This window comes from Apium graveolens, chromosome 6, assembly GCF_009905375.1.
Source record: "Apium graveolens cultivar Ventura chromosome 6, ASM990537v1, whole genome shotgun sequence".
Classification (NCBI taxonomy): domain Eukaryota; kingdom Viridiplantae; phylum Streptophyta; class Magnoliopsida; order Apiales; family Apiaceae; genus Apium; species Apium graveolens.
In genome coordinates this window covers 265,550,772-265,569,133 of record NC_133652.1, presented here as the reverse complement: position 1 = coordinate 265,569,133, position 18,362 = coordinate 265,550,772, and positions in this window count along the sequence as shown.

Below are 18,362 nucleotides of genomic sequence, written 5' to 3'. Positions count from 1 at the left end.
TGCGGCGATTCGCCGTGTGATTGGACAGCGAGAAAGGAAGCCCGAGGAGGAGAACTGGAATGAAAAGACTGCTGAGGATTTTGACTTAGATTTGATTTGTGCGACTCTCTGTCGACCGGGCACAGTTTGGACCTGCATGACCGGCACTAATGAGTATCGTCACTTTCCGGCGATCGCCATGAACAGGTATGCCCGTGCATGGAATGCATTTATTTGTGCTAATATTTTGCCTTCTTCGCATGCACACGAGGTCACAGTTGAGAGAGCACAGTTGTTGTGGGGAATTCTGAATGAGGAATACTATGTGGACCTTGGTGAGTTTATCTACCAAGGAATTCTGAAGTTTTTGAGGGGAGCGAAGCATATGAACATCCCTTATGCATCTACGGTTACGAAGCTATGCCGAGCAGTGGGAGTGAACTGGCCGGCTCATGAGCAGTTGCAGTTGCCAGCAGCTCCGATTGATTCTGGCACTCTGAATGGGATGTAGGAGTGGACCGGTGGTGAGCCTGAGGAGCATGGGCTCGGTTATCGTCTTCCAGGAGGGCGTCCAGCACGAGGTGCTACTATGGCTAGGCCAGGGCGTGATGAGGCTGGTTCTTCGAGAACTCAGGAGGGTGCTGGGATGGTTGATGCCCAGTATAGGAGGCTTTCACGGTGGATGGATGTCATGTATGAGACGCAGAGCAGGTTTGCTCAGGAGCTCACCCTTGCGTTAGGGACTGCTTTTCGAGGCGTTGGAGCTGATATCCAGTGGCCAGTTTTTGGTGAGGACTCTGCATACCCGCCGCCTGATACTCCACCCACTGAGGGTGATGATGATGATGACTCCGAGTAGGTATACCCTGTGTTCCTTTCTACTACTTTCATTGAGGACAGTGAAGATTTTTAGTTTGGGGGTGGTAGTTAAGGAATATTGTGTGTGTGTCATTTAGTTGCATATTCATGATAGTTTAGTTCATATAGTTACATAATTTATGCCATATAGTTTTTTTATGAATGTCATGTAGCTCTTGCATTTACCATGATCCCTTTTGCAATGATTTATCGACTGAATTGTGATATTGATTCGAGTGTAGTGATAGCATTAAAGTGATATAAAGTTGTGTAGGTTGATATGCATGTTAGAAACAATTGTAAGTCCACTAAGTCTTAGAGAATGCGTAAGGGCTAGATTATTGTTATGATTTGGTTGTTTTCAAGGCATGAAAAAGAAAAATATTTTGGAGAAAAAAATATGGAAGTTGTTGCTAGTTATGGCTAGGCGTCAAATGGCTAGTAGCCGGCTCGCATATGGTGCGAGTAGTCTTGGGTTGAGCAAGATGGAGCGAAACGCACTTGCTCAGAAGTTAAAAAAAAAAAAAAAAAAAAAAATTTGCATAATTGATCAAGAGTGGGCTCTTTGGTATTCGAGTTATTAAGTTCTTAGGGGACTTTGTGCCTAGTGACCTAAGGCTTTTAGAGTCTGGGATCCGCTAACCTAACGCTCGTTACATGGATACCATTGTATAAGTCTTTTGTGGACCTCACTCATTGCACGGTCAAATAAGCATTTGAGTTATAAATAAAAAGCACGATTCCGCAGTAAGCTCCAGAGTTCTTGTAGTGTTGTATATCACTTTGTGCCTAGAATTTTTTATTCTTTGTATAATCGTAGGATTGCCTTGAGGATAGTCTAGTCATAGTAATTGGTCTAGTTCCGAAGCATATCTGTTAAGCATTTGCACACACCACGTTTCTGGCTGTATGTCCGTTTGCATAAAGTTTATTGATCTTTAGTTGTCTAACTGCATTCGTTGAGATGTGACAATTTGGTTGGTTAATTGTAGTAAGGGGGATCGCTGCATTTTCATATAGATTGCATTCATGCATGTTTTTATTTGTTTTTGAGTCTGTGACGCTTGAGGACAAGCATCGATTTAAGTTTGGGGGTGTGATAAGTGGCATTTTATACCACTTAGAACATCTTAAAATGGCTTAAATTTGTGTCTTAAAATCAAGTATTTTGTGTATTTGATGCGTTTTTCTAGTGTTTATGCATTTCAGGGTTTTAGTTGCATTTCGGGGGAGGAATCATCAAGAATAAGCCTTGGCATGTGTTCACCATTGCGAGAGGAAAGAAACGGGCAGATTACGGCGAAGAAACGGAGCGAAATCAGAATTTTTCCAGTAAAGGTCTGAGCGCCCACTCAGCATTGCTGAGCGCCCACTCAGCATTGCTGAGCGGCCGCGCAGCAAGCTGAGCGCCCGCTCAGCTATGCTGAGCGGCCGCGCAGGGTCGGGAAAAAAGATAAATTATTTTAGGACTTCTACTTCTGTTTGGTTTCCACTTCTATGTAATCTGAGTTTTATGGGACTATTATATAAGTAGATTTGAGACGTTTTCACAAAGGGTGGATTGAAGAAGATTGTGTTTTTACGCAAGGAGCGAAGGAGATAAGGAAGAAGACCGATTTAGCACACCGCAACGAAGAGGAAGCATATATTTTTGTGATTCTTGTTTCGTTGTAACGTTGGATGCTAGTTTTCTTGCTTTGAACTTATTTACTCTTGTGACGTACTCTGTTTTAATATAATTAGTTTAGTTATTATTTTCTTGTGTTTGTTTATCATGATTTCATATGAACCCATGATGACAATAAGTGCTACTGTGGGCTAATCGTGATCATGGGGTTGCAACGGATTTATTATGGAATTCTTTAGTTAATTGTTTAATACTTTAGTGTGTGATGATTGCATGATATCTAGTATTGGTTGTGCGTATTCATCTTATGTGCGTCGCAAACATATAAGATAGGGTGTTAATCTCTTGTGAAGCGACGGTGAATCTTGAGATTTAGAACTTGCCATGCTAGCATAGGTTCATGTACGTTGTGCATGATTAGTGGGTAACTCTAACAGTTTTATTTACCCTATGTAATCAAAAGGAATAACTTGTGCTTAAATCTTTGTGTTGTCAATTTCTGTAGACATATGGGAACTCAACATAATTGATGACTATTCAACTTCTATCTTAATTGTGGATGCTTGGTAGAATGGTATTAGTATAATGAAAGTTGGCTTTTATCAGTTTCGTGTTATTCGATTAATATCATCACTGTCACATGCTAAAGGTAATAACAATGGCTATAGAAGGAAGTAATAATGAAGTTGTGATCTCATGAGTGTTTTATTATTGATAAATTGAAGTGTTAGTTAAGTGATTAATTAAGTAGTTAATTATAGTTAATATTTAATCAACAATTTTAAGTGTTAGAGTCTTAACATTGAGAAGTAGTCATACATTGGTGAGTGAGTTTAATTAGACAATAATTTAGTCAGAGTCTCTGAGGGAACGAACTAGAAAGTATTATATATTACTTGCGAACGCGTATACTTGCGTGAATATTAGCGTGTGTTTTCGCCCTAACAGTATACAAGAATCATGCTTCTCATGAACCATACCAAACATAAAAACTCTAAATATCCAAAAGTAGGGCTAGGGTATGAGATTATATCTTCCTTGGAGAGTAGAAGTATTTAAGGAGCTTGAAACCACCCTTGAAAATTCTTACAAAAGCTATATCTAAACAAAAACATAAGATCAAAATTTTCAAGATCTTGAAAACACTATTCACCCTCTTCTTCCATGAATTATTGAAAGAGATTGTGAAGGAAATGGAAGCTTAGATTCATAGGATAGCTATATCTATGCATAAGGAACCTTAGATAATTACCTCACAAATTATCAAAGCTTGGATTTGGAAATTGATTTTTTTTCTCCTTAAAAAAGAGAAAGGGCCGAGAGCTTTTCTTTGAAATGGGAAAGTAAATTTTCAAATTGTATTTGTGTTATGATATTTTTTGGTTGGTTGCTTTCTTTTGTCTTGGAAATAGATTAAAATTTTACCATGCTAACTTTTGCATGGCCAAGAATCAACCGACAACACACTTCCTTTTTTGTCATGCTTATGTCATCCTTCCTATGTCATCCAATTACCACATGTCTTCTCCTTGTGGTGTGGTGACATCATCATCCACTAACCTCTTTGATTAACCCCTAATTACTTGGCTAATGATCGCTTATCTGTTATACGGTTCGCTTAACTTTCGTTCTCGTTTATCGTTTGAGGGATCATACCCGGGATCTTATTACTTGGGTTCCCCTAAACCTTTCTCAATATTTTATATTCCTTTTTATGATTCTCTCTCAAAATCCTTGAATTTAAATCCTTTTTATCAAGTTAACTTATACTCAATTCTTTCTGTATCTGGTGGATTTTCGGGAAAAATCAAAGTGTTCGAATCTGGATTCTGACGATCTTTACATACAATTATTTACTTTATGGAATACTAATACGATCTTAAAATTTCCATAACAGTACTCCTATATAGTGTGGTCTGATAATTTTCCTTAATCAGCATCATCAGCAATAGTTACTATTCATCAGGGTTTTAAAAAGTCCAAAATTTTTGGGGTTATTACAATGTTGGCATGATTACTCTCAGACCTTATTTAAGGACTACCTCTAGTTGTATGACCACATATCACCCTTCTTTAGCCACCTCTTATTTCTGTAGGACAATCTTTCTGAGCCTTTTTCTGTGAGATGTGTGAAAAGATTGAGAGAAAAACAGAATTTAAGAGAGGCAGGATCCTTCCTAGAAAAAGGAGAGGTAAATGAGAGATAGGATTTAGTAATCCTTGTGAGGAAGTTCTAACCTTTGAAAGTCATGAGATGTGTGGTGTGAGGAGTAGTGAAACTACTTTAAAAGAATAGAGTGATTAAGGTTTATTTGCTATATGTTTGCAGGTGCTCAGAGTACTAAAGAAACATATGTTGAACATCAGTCTTTTGAACATCAAGAACTCTCTGATCCACCAAGGGCTATTAATCTCCCAGCAAGTCTAAGTACTGATACTTTCTTGCAGTCCATACATTCTTCTATTCCACCACATGGTACAATCCCTGTTTTTGTTGAAAAATAATCCATTTAATCTACTTTTCCATCACCTGAGAAAATCCCTGTTGTTGCTGAAGATATATTAGCACAACAGTCCATTCATAAAGTTTCATCCATTTCAGAATCACCACAGCATGTTACAGGAACTAAGGTTCTGGAAGTTGATCTTGAAGCTCCAATTCATTTATCTACAATACTTGAAGTTGTGGAGTTAACTGTTGAAGGTGTGGAAGCTTCTGAAGCTACTGGATCACATATTGCACAAATTTCTAATTTTATTCTACATATTGAAGCTAGTGATGAAGTTCAACAATTAGTGCAGAATCCAGTTGTTATTGAAGAATCTAATGATGGTGAAGAAGCTAATGTTTCTAATGCTATTATAGATCCTGAGGATGATCTTTTCTTCCCTGAAGATATGCCTATGCATGTGAGACAACAGAAACTGAAAGAGTTAGATGCTATGAAAGAAAAGGATTATTCTGATAATCTCTAGAATGCTCATTGGAAAGATAATACATATCCTATTTCCAGAACACAAGTTGTTGCACATCTGGAAATAGCATAACAGAAGATTACAAATCCTGATATGCTGAATCGTCTGAAAGCATCAACTTTAGTTGTCAGATCCTTACACACATCTCATGAAGCAACTACTACTCAAATCAATCAGATTAAAGAATCTTTGATTGCTTCAAAGCTGACTACTCATCAGGAAATTCAGAAACTAATTTCACCAATAGTTGCCAGACAAACTACAATTGAAGCCAGTCAAGCTAGATTGGAAGCTAAACAAGATCAAATGTCTGCTCAACATACAGAAGTACAGAATTCAATGGAGCTGATTCTTTCTATACTGCTTGGTGATAATGCCAAAAAGGGGAAGAAAATTACTAAATCTAAATGCAAACAACTGTCATTGACAAGTACCGATGATGAAAATCCTGATGGAGGTAATAAGGGGGACATAAGGATAGAAAAGGGAGAAAAGGTGAAGAGCTAGTTGGAGTTAGTGGTTCATCAAAAGCAATTACTAGATTTCAATGTAGACAAGGAGAAGAAAGTAAGAGGAATGAAAGAAGAGTTGAAGATTTGACTGTGACTACAAAAATGCAAAAATCTTCACAAGTCACAATTGTTGCTAATGAAGACCAATGTATTCTGGAGATAGAAGCTGGTGCTGAAGCAAGTCAATTTCTTCAATCTCTGAAAGTTAAAGGAAGAAAGACAACTTTGTTCTACAAGGATCCAAATATTCAATTATTTGACTCTGAGGTGAGTAGAAGAATATTTGTAAAAGAAAATACTGGATTTGATCTTGAACAACTAAGGCAAATGGAGGAAGACTTTAAAAATTCTATAAAGACAACAAGTACTGATATTGCTGTTATTTCTCATGTACTTTATGAAGATGATCCTTTTAATAGACCAACCAGAGGTGTATTTATAAGGGAAATCAGTCAGGCAGAAGATCTCAGATCACAAGTTACAGTAACTACTGACATGAATCTTAAAGGAAAAGAGAAGATAGGAGAGAAGTCAAAGTTTTCAAAGTCTAAAGCCAAAGTTGTTGGAAAGAAGAAAAAGGAAGATTATTGAAGCATTATGAGTTGAAGAACTGGAATTAACCTCTGACATTGCTCAAGTTAAAGAAGCAGTTCAGGATGAAGAGTAAAGTCTGATATTCACTGAAACAAGATTCAATATGCATACTTGGTTCCTGAATTTAAATAGTTTTCACATCATCAATTGGAACTTGTCCATATTTCTATAATGAACAAGTTTGGGGAGATTATAAGGAGCAATTGATGATATCAAGCTGAAACTATCAGAAGTTCATTTCAGAAATTACATCGACGGATGATGATGATATCGATGGATGTTGATAATCTATGGATAATGATATCAACGGATGATGATGTCAACGGATGATGAAATCAGTATTTGTCACATCAGTTGATCTTCGAGAAGGAAAAGGAAACAGAAACTCGAGACGGTGAATGACTTTATTGCAGAAGCAATTGTATAGGTTTCCTTGTTGTTGATAGATTAGGATTCCTTATACATTGTGTAACTATCCTCTATATAAAGCACAAATTAGGTTCATGATATAATCATTATGACATTGTTACATCTTTTGCATAACCTAGAAGCTCTCAAGGATATTTGTTCATCCTTTCGAGAGAGTACATTTGTTATAAGTTTTTATCAGTTAATATAAAAACTGTTGATTCTGTTGAAGCTTTGTCGAATTGATTGTATTAACTGTATACACCCCCCCCCCTCTACAGTTGATTAAGGGCCTAACAAGCTTCATGCTTCCATTTAATTTCCCTATTTAATCGTAAATATTCTCACTTTTCCATTTTCGTTATATATACAAAAATCTGATATCTTTATCGGTCACACCTTCACTTTATTCATTTAATCGTATTAGCACATACGGGCCACTTAATCATGTACTCGCGTATATACCCGTAAAAATCATAAATCACTAATTTCGCTCGCTAACTCAAAATCAATAACAATTAGTAGCACACCATATGAAAATATAAAATAATATATATTTTTTTATTTTCTAATTTCATACAAAATCACACATTTATATATAATATTTGAGAATATAAGTTGCGAAATCCATGAATATTACAGCAGTTATCCAATCAGGATCAAGTAGAGCTTTTTCAGTTATCTTGGGCTCAATTTAAGATAGAAAGCAGACATGTAGACATTCATTTGCAGTTGCACTTCTAGTTCTCACATCAGGACTGAGATCACCAATAAAAGTGTCTTTACTGTGAAACATGTCCCATTTTCTGGTGTGTTGATTTTGATGAGTAAAGGTGTCCTCATTTTCTACATTATTGGCATGACTTGCAGAACTATCACCTCTTTTCCCTCCTGAGTTTGTGCTATCAAACTCAGGTGAGTTTCTGTCTTGAGATGAATCCTCATTCACAGAAATTACTGGATCACTAACTTCTTCTTCTCCAGTTTGCATTATGTCCATCATCTTCAGAATCACTATCAAAAGTCACATATGTGCTCCCCATGATTTTTCTTTGCTCTAGTACATAGACCATGTAAGCAGTCCTTTCCAAAGAATAACCAAGAAATATAGCTTCAAATACCTTAGAGACAAATTTGCCAACATATTCAGAGTTGTCTTTTAACATCAAACATTTGCTTCCAAACACATTAAGATATTAAACATGGTCTTTTTCTTATACATGATTGAGTAGGGTGACTTACCAATGCTTTTGTTCACCAAGTCTCTGTTCTGAGTATAGTATGTTGTGTTAACAGCTTCCTCCCAAAAGCTTGTTCGCAACTTGTCATCTTGTAATATTATTTTTGCGGCTTCAACTAGAGTTCTATTCTTTCTTTCAACCACCCATTTTTATTGAGGTGCTCTTGGAGCTGACAACTCTTGAGTGACACCCTTGTCTTTATAAAAATCATTTTGTACAGAATTTCTGAATTCGGTACAATTGTCACTTCTCAATCTTTTCACAGAATTGTCATCTTCATCATATTTCTCAATCTTCTTTATGTGCTCTATAATAATGTATGGAGTTTCATCTTTAGAATGCATAAATTCCACCTAAACAAATCTTGAGTAGTCATCTACCATTACCAGTGCATATCTCTTCTTGGAAATGGACATGACATTCACAAGACTAAATAAATCCATGTGGATAAGTTGTAGGGGATCATTCATAAAGTTCACAGTTTTTCTTTTGTGACTTGATCTTGAAAGGATATCTTCGATATATTATTTATTTTGGTATTTGTACGATTAAACATAAAATTAAGAACACATAGATCCTCTCTATTAGGACATGAATTTAATTGATCCAAATCAAAGTCAAAAAGTCAAAATAGCAAAATCATGTCTTTTAAACAGATAAAAGAGATATTTCATTCTTGAAAAATATCAAAACTATATCTTTATGGAATATATCTCTAAAGGCCATATGATCAAAGAAGAAACATCAAGATATGATATTTCTTAGATCTGTGTTGCAATAGGATTATGGCAACAAGCTCGAATAAGGAATATATCATAAATATTCTTTAGAGGTCTCGTGTTATATCAAAAATACTTAACTCTTCGCTCCAAAATATATCTCCATATATATCAAAAGCGTTTTTATTCAAAAATTATTAATATTCATGTTTGGAATATTAATATCCAGTTCTGCAACTCATTTCTGTATACTTATAGTAATTTTCTCCCGTTTCGTAAAATCAGCATTTCTCGGAGAAAATTATTCAAAAATACTAAAACACATTTTCTGTCATCCAAATATATTTTATATATTAGGAAATATACATTAAGTATTTATTCAAGTCAAAACTTTGGTCAAAAGATCCATCTCCTTTGTTTCAAGACCAATGATATTTTCACTCGGAAGAAAGGCTGACAAAATAGATTTATTTTTATAAAAAATACTTCCATATTCTATAATGACTTGAAATTTGGTATGGATCATTTAAATGGTATTTTCTAAGTATGGTAAAAATTTCGTAGCATTCAGAGAATTTTTGTCTAGGCACAAAAATCGATGTAGTTGGTCCCACAGTTGACCACGTTTGACCTAGCTACCATTGACCAAGGTTGACCAAAACTTGCAGGACATCATTTTATATTATTTATGTATTTATCATATTTTTTATGGTATTTATTTAGGAGTTTTTAAGGTGGTCATAATTAATGGTGTTTAATCCTTAATTAAGTGATTAAACAATGATTAAAAGAAAAGGAAAATATATATATATATATATATATATATATTCAATAATCTCAGCTGAGATTTTGAATTCATAAAGTTGTTTGTCTCATATGGCAAGTTGCAAATAAACACACTTTGCCTTCCATGTCATCAATCCATGTGATATACATCATCCACCATCCATTTTCCTTAAATCTCCACCATTCAATCCACCTGTAATAACCCCCAAAATTTTGAACTTTTTGTAACCCTTATGAATAGTGTTTTTGCTGAATGAGAAAACTTTTCATGCCACACTATATAAGGGTTCTGTTATGGATATTCTGAGATTTTATTAGTACTCTATATGGTATATGAGTATATGTAAAGATCGTCAGAATCCAATTCCGAACAATTTGATTTTTCCCGGAAATCCACTAGATACGGAAAGAATTGAGTGTAAGGTAACAGAATAAAAAGGATTTAAATTCAAGGATTATAAGAGAGGATCATAAAAGGATTATAATGTATTGAGAGAGGTTAAGGAAACCCAAGTAATAAGATCCCGGGTATGATCCCTCAAACGATAAACGAAAACGAAATTTAAGCGAACCGTATAACAGATCAGCGGTCATTAGGCAAACAATTAGGAAGTTAATCAAGGAGGTTAGGGATGATGAGGTCATCCAACCAATAAGGAGAGGGCAAGTAAGAGATGATGACACAATAAGGTGATGTAAGCATGACATAGGGAGGGAGGAGGTGTGGTTGGTTAATAACCACACAAAGACAAGGTTAATAAGGTAATTAACCAAAAATCCAAACAAAACTACATCCACCAAGCCAAAACAAATCATTTCATCAAAACAAAAATTTTATTTCTCTTCACCAAGAACCTTGCTCTCGGCCTTTTCTCCATTTCAAGAAGAAGATTTTCAAAGTTCAAGTTCCAAGCTTCCTGAATTGGTAAGTTAATTATCTAGTACTCCTTATGCATAGATATAGCTATCCCATGAGTTTAAGCTTCAAATTCCTTCACAATCTCATCCAATAATTCAAGGAAGAAGATGGTGAATAGTAACTTTCAAAAAAATAACTTTAGTTTTCTTGAATTTTATGAAAGTTTAAGGTTATACAAGCAAGGATCAAGGTTCTTTAGGCATTCAAAGCTCTTGTGTTGTGTTAAGAAGCTTCAAGAAGGTATAAACTCCAAACCCTAGCTTTAGTTTTGAGTATTTAGGAATGGTTATGATTGATATAGTATATGTGAAGCATGAAGCTTGTTTGTTTAGAGTTTGGGTTGGAGTGGTAGTGAAATGAATGTTGAATCTTGTTGATTTGTTAAAGGAATTAAGTATAGTTTAAATTCATGATGAGAATAACATAAATTGGAAGAACTTGAGGTGTTGGGACTGTTGTAGTGTGTTTTGGATGGATGTTGGTTGTATGAATGAATTGGGATTGATTGGTGGTTGAATTGGAATGGTATAAAATTGGGAAATCGCGTAAACATAGTCGTCGTAATGTCCGATTTACTTTAGACTGCTTTTGTTCATAACATTAGGACCCAAGAACTCCCTGCTAGTTTTGACCATTGCCATTTTTAGATAGTTCATATTACGAGCTTCGTTTTGATATGTGGTTCGTTTGATTCCGATGTACGGTTTAGGAGAAACGGCCGTTTTAAGTAACGACATTTCGCGAACGAAACATTACCCCTCGCCTTACTTTAAAACATAGGTTAAAGACCTAAAAGGATTAATTAGTGTATGAAACAACTATGTTAAGTGTGTTAGGCAGTTGGTAAGACACTCGCGAAAGAATCTCCTTAAAACTCGTAATGGTTAATTTATTAAAAATGGTGGAGCCGAGGGTACACGAGCGACTTAAGGGAATTATTAAGCGCAAAGCGAGCGTTAGAGTCTAAATTGGTTAAAGTATAGATTTACAAGTGACTTTGGTTTAATTCCAACTTATATGTTGTTTATAGGTTACCAGACTCGTCCCAAGCCATTAATACCCCCCAGTCGCTCTGGCAAGTTTTCTACCCGTATAACTGTTGTTGTGATGTATATGTGTATATGCATGATCTTATGATAAATGCATATTTGTTATTACCAAATTCTTGCGATATATTGTAGCATGTGATATGGTATATACGCATGCCTGTTTCATATTCTTGAATTATATATCTGTTGGTTTAAATGCTTATTAGTTGCATAATACATATGCTAGAGATAAGCGGTATTTGCGTATACCCTTAGTATAGGGGAGCAAAAGGTGAACTTTTTCTAAAACCGGGAGGCGAGGCTCCCGAGTATAATATATATATATATATATATATATATATGAACAGTTTTAAAAACTATTAATCGAATAAGGTTTATTCAATAACTTTATATTATTTAATGAATATTACTTGAATATTCATTCGAGGACTTATGACTCCTGTTATTTTATTTAATGAATATTATTACGAATATTCATTCGAGGGCTTATGACTCAGTTTATATTATTTAATAAATATTATTTGAATATTCATTTGAGGATCTATGACTCCGTTTATTTGCTGAGATATATTCTTTATTTTAATTAAAGAATAAGGTGTCGATAATCAAACTTATCTTTGATTATTCAAATAAAGATAGTACTTTCGTATAAGTATATCTTTGGTTATTTAATACTCACTTTAAGTATAAGTTTTACAACTTCTACCTCAAATATTTGTATAAAGATTATTCTTTATGGGAATATTATTTAAATAATAATATTCAGATATTTTCTAATATATTGGGACTGATTTACTTTATTAAATCAGCATTACTCCAAACACTCTTTAAAGTGTTTTCGAGTCTTTAAAATGATTTTTAAAAGTTAGAGCGGATCCCAAAACTTATTTTTATATATTTAAGATCTTCCTTTTTAAAGGGGATTTAAATACTCGCTCAAAACCGGAGGGATCCGGCTCTGTGGTGTATTTTATATTCGCAACAAGGTTGCTGTTTTGGTAAATTAATTGATTACTTACCCAACGTTCGGGAAGTAAGTCCATCTATCGAGTCGGCATAAGCAACATGGGCTCAGTGGGCGTCCATGATAGTGTAAGTGGCTCAGTGGGAGTCCATCAAATGCGTAAGTGGCTGAGTGGCAGTCCAGCATAAGGTCCTATTGCGACCAGGGTGATGACCAGTGGGGAATTCGTCCATCTACTAGTAGAAAAGGTTACTTATTGGTATCTTTGCCTGATCAGCAAGATATCGGGTTTATGCCATAATTCTTTTTCCTTCCAAAAATTTATTGGATGTTACAAACTCTGTCCATACTTTTCATGACAGAGGTTTTTAGGAAATGTATAAAGAAGATGTATATGTGGATATATATATCGGAACTTAATGAAGTATATCATAACTTCATTTCCTTCAATAATACTTCAAAGATTTAATCTATTCAAATCTTGTCTTGTAGTTTCATCTATGTGATGAACTGTTGAAAACTGATTATAATTTGAACAGTGATAGTTCAAGTGGTTTTCTAAAATGATATAAGTATAGTGAAGTATTTGGTAACTTCATCTTCCTTTAAGCTTATATCCAGTAGGCAATTATCTTACACTTGATAAAGGTTTACAGTAAGTTATCTATTTAGATACTTGCATTATTGATTGCACTATATATTATCTTGCGAGCTGTAATGCTCACTCTTGCTTTATTTCTTCATCACACAACAACAGTTAGGATAGATGGCCAGGCTCAAGCAGACCCAGCGCAAGAGCATGCGAAGCGCCCCGCGCCTTCCCGTTGAGATCGTATCTGCTATAGCTGCAGAGGTAGATCTATCTGTAGATCAGACATTCTACTTTTGAGAATCAATTATGTATAATTATAACTTGGGGCAGATAATGGCAATTAACTGTAAACTTATCAAGTAATCATTTTGGGTTGTAATAACTTTTAATTGTGGATTCAAGGACTTGTACTTATTTAAATTTCATCTCTGAGAATATGACGTGTTGTGGTGTGTGTTACTGTGGGGTCATAGCATGAGGTTGTTTATTATTAATTAAGTTAAGTGATAATTATGGAAAGAAATACCGTGACGACCCGGATCCCTGACCCCGGATCTGGGGGTGTTACACCACCCAACTTCTCCGATAAATAAACCCCCACCCCAACCCATTTTCTTCAAGATAAAGAGCCACAAAGTTGCTGGAATGTTTTCAAGAAGTTCTTCTCTTCATCTCTTTCAAATTCTATACACACACTTCTTCTCAAAAACCTTCTCTCTTTTCTATATACTTACATATATACAAGGTTTTTGAAACCCAAGATTAGCTTCACCCAACCAAGCTTTATCCCACCAAGTGAGCTCATCCACTACCACATTTTGGCCTCCCGAAGGGCTGCCCAAGTTTGACCAAAGTGCCAAAATCCGGCGGAACCTCCGGCGAATTTTTCCGGCGAACTTTTCTGACCGTTCATCAAAAATGGTAACTTTTAGCTTCTTATTTGAGTTCTTTTTATTTGAGCTTTGTACTTAATTTCTCTACTTCATCTTAAGCTCTAATACAAGATCTATTATAAAAAAAGTTCTCAAGAGAACTAAGATTCGAACTCGAAATTTGAATAAGTACTTGATCTTCACATAAATCATCTCAAAAAGAAGATCTATAAACAAAAGTACTTTATCTCCAAAGAGGAGATTATATTTGACCCAAGTTCACGAGTTAGCTAATTATTTTTATTATTGGATCTTGTTTAACATTATTCGTGCACATAAAATATTACGAAGTAAAGTTTTAATCCCTTCTAACATCCCTAGTATTCCAGGGGATTATAGCTCGATCTATAAACACTTTGTAATTTGTCAAATATCAAAACGGATTAAGTTCACGAGTTAGCCAATTACTTGAACTTTATTTAATTGGATCTTGGCTAACACATTTCGTGCACATAAATTATTACGAAGCATAGTTTTAATCCCTTCTAACATCTTTAGTGTTCCGGGGGATTATAACTCGATCTATAAAACACTTCGTAATCATCGGTTAAAATTAAGGACGAATCAAATCCACGAGTTAGCCAATTACTTTCACGCTATTTAATTGGATCTTGGCTAACACATATCGTGTATATAAACAATTACGAGTCATATCGTATAAGCCCCTTCTAACATCTTTCAGTGTTCCGTGGGGTTATATTACGATATCTATAAAATACTCGTAATTATTCGTCCAAACTTCGAAAGCACAATCTTAAGCCAATCACTTGCACTTAACTTATTTGGATCTTGGCTAAAACTCATAAATCTTCTAAACATGTTTGAAGTTAAAAGAGTATACTTTGACCTTATAATCTTCAATATACAAGTATACCTTAAAACCTTAAGTTGATATACTTAAAGGTAAATTACAACTCCGAGGTTGTAATTAAAGTATTCTTCGATCTATAAAAACTTAATCAAAAGAAGAAGAATACAAAAGAAGTCATAAGCCATAAGTCCTTAACATAAAAAGGGACTTCTCATATTACTCCACAACTTTATTAAATCTATATAGGAGTAATTATAAATATACTTGACCATCTTGTATTATTCTTAAGTCAAGTATTGTTATTTAGTTTTAATATTCTTATTTGAATATTATACTATTTGTGGGCTAGTACAGTAACATACTAGTTCAAACCATCTTTTCTAAACTTGGTTTGTTTCGTGGATTGTCTTTTTAGTTTTGTAGTGAGGTGAAGTGACGTGAGGTGATTCTCGTTCTAAGACCCAAGTCCTAGACGTACTAACGGGGAGTTAGTAGTCTTCGCACTGTGAAGAAGAGGAAAGCCCCAAGACCGGATCACTAAGATCCAAGACCAACAAAAGCTAAGGAAACCAAGTTCACACAAAGGCTCTACAACAACTTCGAAGAAATAGCGGGGAGTTATTGTCTAAGATAAGTTGTGTAGGTATTACATTTATTTTGAGGTGGTAACCCTTGTGTTACGCACCAAGAAAAATACTTGTAAGGGTGTAAAGGCTTCTCCGCCTACTAAAGGAGCGAGTTTATTATAAGGGAAAATCCCAAGTCCGGGAGAGGAGCTCGGGGACTGGAGTAGGGGTGAGCGAATCTATTAGAGGTTGCGCCATCGCGAACCAGGATAAAATCATTGTGTGGTATTTTCTTTCCTTGAACTTTATTTTCCGCACATATAAACTGCATAACCACTCGGTAAAGTTTTAAAAAGGGATAAATTATTTTAAAATGCCATAACAATTTTTAAATTGCTATTTAAGCTATTCAACCCCCCCCCCTTCTAGCTTAAAATAGCCCTCTTACAGGACCTTTCAATTGGTATTAGAGCAGTGCTTTTTAACGTGTTTATTAATTGATTTGCAGATTTACAGGCACAACAAAAAGTGATCTGGAATGGCGTATATTAATTCCGTTGGATGTGGTGAAGGTCTATCTAGCTCACTGCCTTCACCACCTCCTCTATTTGATGGCACCAACCTTGGAACATGGAAAACGAGGTTTCACCATGAGGGGGGTTCCAGCAAACACATGCACATTCCACAACCCGCCAAGGAAGGGTACGTGGGCACGTGACGGTGACAGCTATCGACAACCAACATACCAGACAAGCACGGCGCGTGTCAGAAGGCCGTTAGGACACCCTGGAGGTGGCGCGTGTCAGAAGGCCGTTAGGACACCGTGGAGGTGATCCTCCCCTGGACACGTGCAAGCAATCCACCCAAGCCAGGCGTCCTCTGCTCCCAAGATCCAACGACCCTGATATAGAGGTAACAACCACTAAACCCTACGTTTGGGCTATATATACCCCCAAGGGTGAAGGGTTTATGGGTTAGAAAAACATTCATACTTTTGCACACTCGCTCTCTCATATCCATAAACACACAGCAACCTTTCTATTACATACATACATCTTCATCTTCTCCAAAACCCTATTCTTATTCTTACACCGGAGGCGTCGTGGGAGCCAAACCCCCCTTCCGGTGTTATTTTGTAGACACCCAACCAGCAGCTACACCTCATTCACGCACAGAAGGTCCAGGAACGGCGTCGGAAGGAGCCACCCCACTCACCGGAGTTATCATTTGGCGCTAGAAGGAGGGGGCTCCATCCCTGGGTCTCGGTGCCCCTGAATTCACCTTCATCAGCAAACTCTTAAGAGAGTCCACATCTTAAACCTGTAAGAACAAAAGCAACCATACCTTTTCTTGAATATGAATGTTCATTTTAGCCACGTTTGTGTGAGCTCATTACTTTAGGCCACGTTCGTGTGAGCCCGCCCTCGTTTGTTAATTTTGTTATCTAGGGTTTGATAATCTTGATAGTCTTGAAGCCTGGGGTTTGATAGTTTTGATAGTTTTAAAACCCAGATCTGCTTTAGCTTGCATATTTCCTTTGTATTCTACAGCATGCTGTTCTTGTTCAATAGTATTGCTAGCAAAACCTAGAAAGTTGTTTGGTATTATTCTGGGAATTTTATGTAATCTTCAAAAAAGCAACCTTAGATCCACATTTTTAGCCTCAAATCTTGGTCAGTTGTTTGTACAATTGTGGTATTGGCAAGAGTAGGAAAAAGTACAGTTGGTAGGCCCTCCGCCAGTACCCAGGTCCAAGATTAGGACCACTCTCAGGCTCATGAACCTGGGGGAGATCGAGAGACCCTCCAGGAGCAACCATTGACACAACACACCCCTGTCTTGGAAAGGCTAGTAACACCCTGGGATGCCAGAAATGTCATAGAGCTCAATCAGTATAAGTACACCAATGTTCCAGTCGCAGAGGAGCATATGGCCAACTTAACTAGCCATGAATTGGCTAAAGCAATCAAACTCTACAGAGATGAACAAGCCCGGGCTCAGATAGAATATGAGCAAGATGATGAGCAAGAAGAGTCCGGGGATTCTCAGCAATCTAGGAGATCTGTCTTCGACCGAATCGGAACTAAAGCAAAAAAGAATAAAAAAGAGCCAAGTAAGAAGGAGACAAAAGCAACTAGAAAGAAAAAATTGGAAGAAATGAGGGAACAGATAAGAAGAGAAGAAGAGGTAACACTTGAGAAAAAATTCAGAAAAGAATGCAGTTGGAAGAGGAGAGTCTCTTGGCTAAAACAAAAGGCAAAAGAACTCGGAGGGACCCTACCCCCGAGCTCATTTCTGACGACGAAGAGGAGGGGCAGAAGGGCCTGAAAGACATGATTTATGAGCTCCAGAGAAAAATGGAAAAAGATTCTGAATTGGAAGTTGGGGAGACCCTCACACCCTTCAGTCATTCCCTAGAAGCCATCCCTCAACAGAAAAATCTCAAGCATTACAACTTTGACTCTTTCGATGGATTGGGGGATCCGGAAGAGCACCTCAATTACTTCGAACAGATAGCTCAGATATATTACTACAACGACCTAACCAAATCCAGATTCTTCGCCTCGGCCCTCAAAGGGGGGGCTCAAAGATGGTTAGCAGGATCCCATCAAGAAGCATTCACTCCTGGAAATAGTTCAGAGGAGCCTTCCTTAGAATATTCAGAGCCAATAAGACACATGAAATGCACATGTGTCACCTGGAAACAATCCGCCAATATGATAATGAAGCGCTCTCAACTTATATACGGAGATTTCAGGAAGCCATCAACAAAGTCTCGAATCTTGATTAGAGGGAGGCTCTAAGCATATTTCGAAGGAACCTGGATCC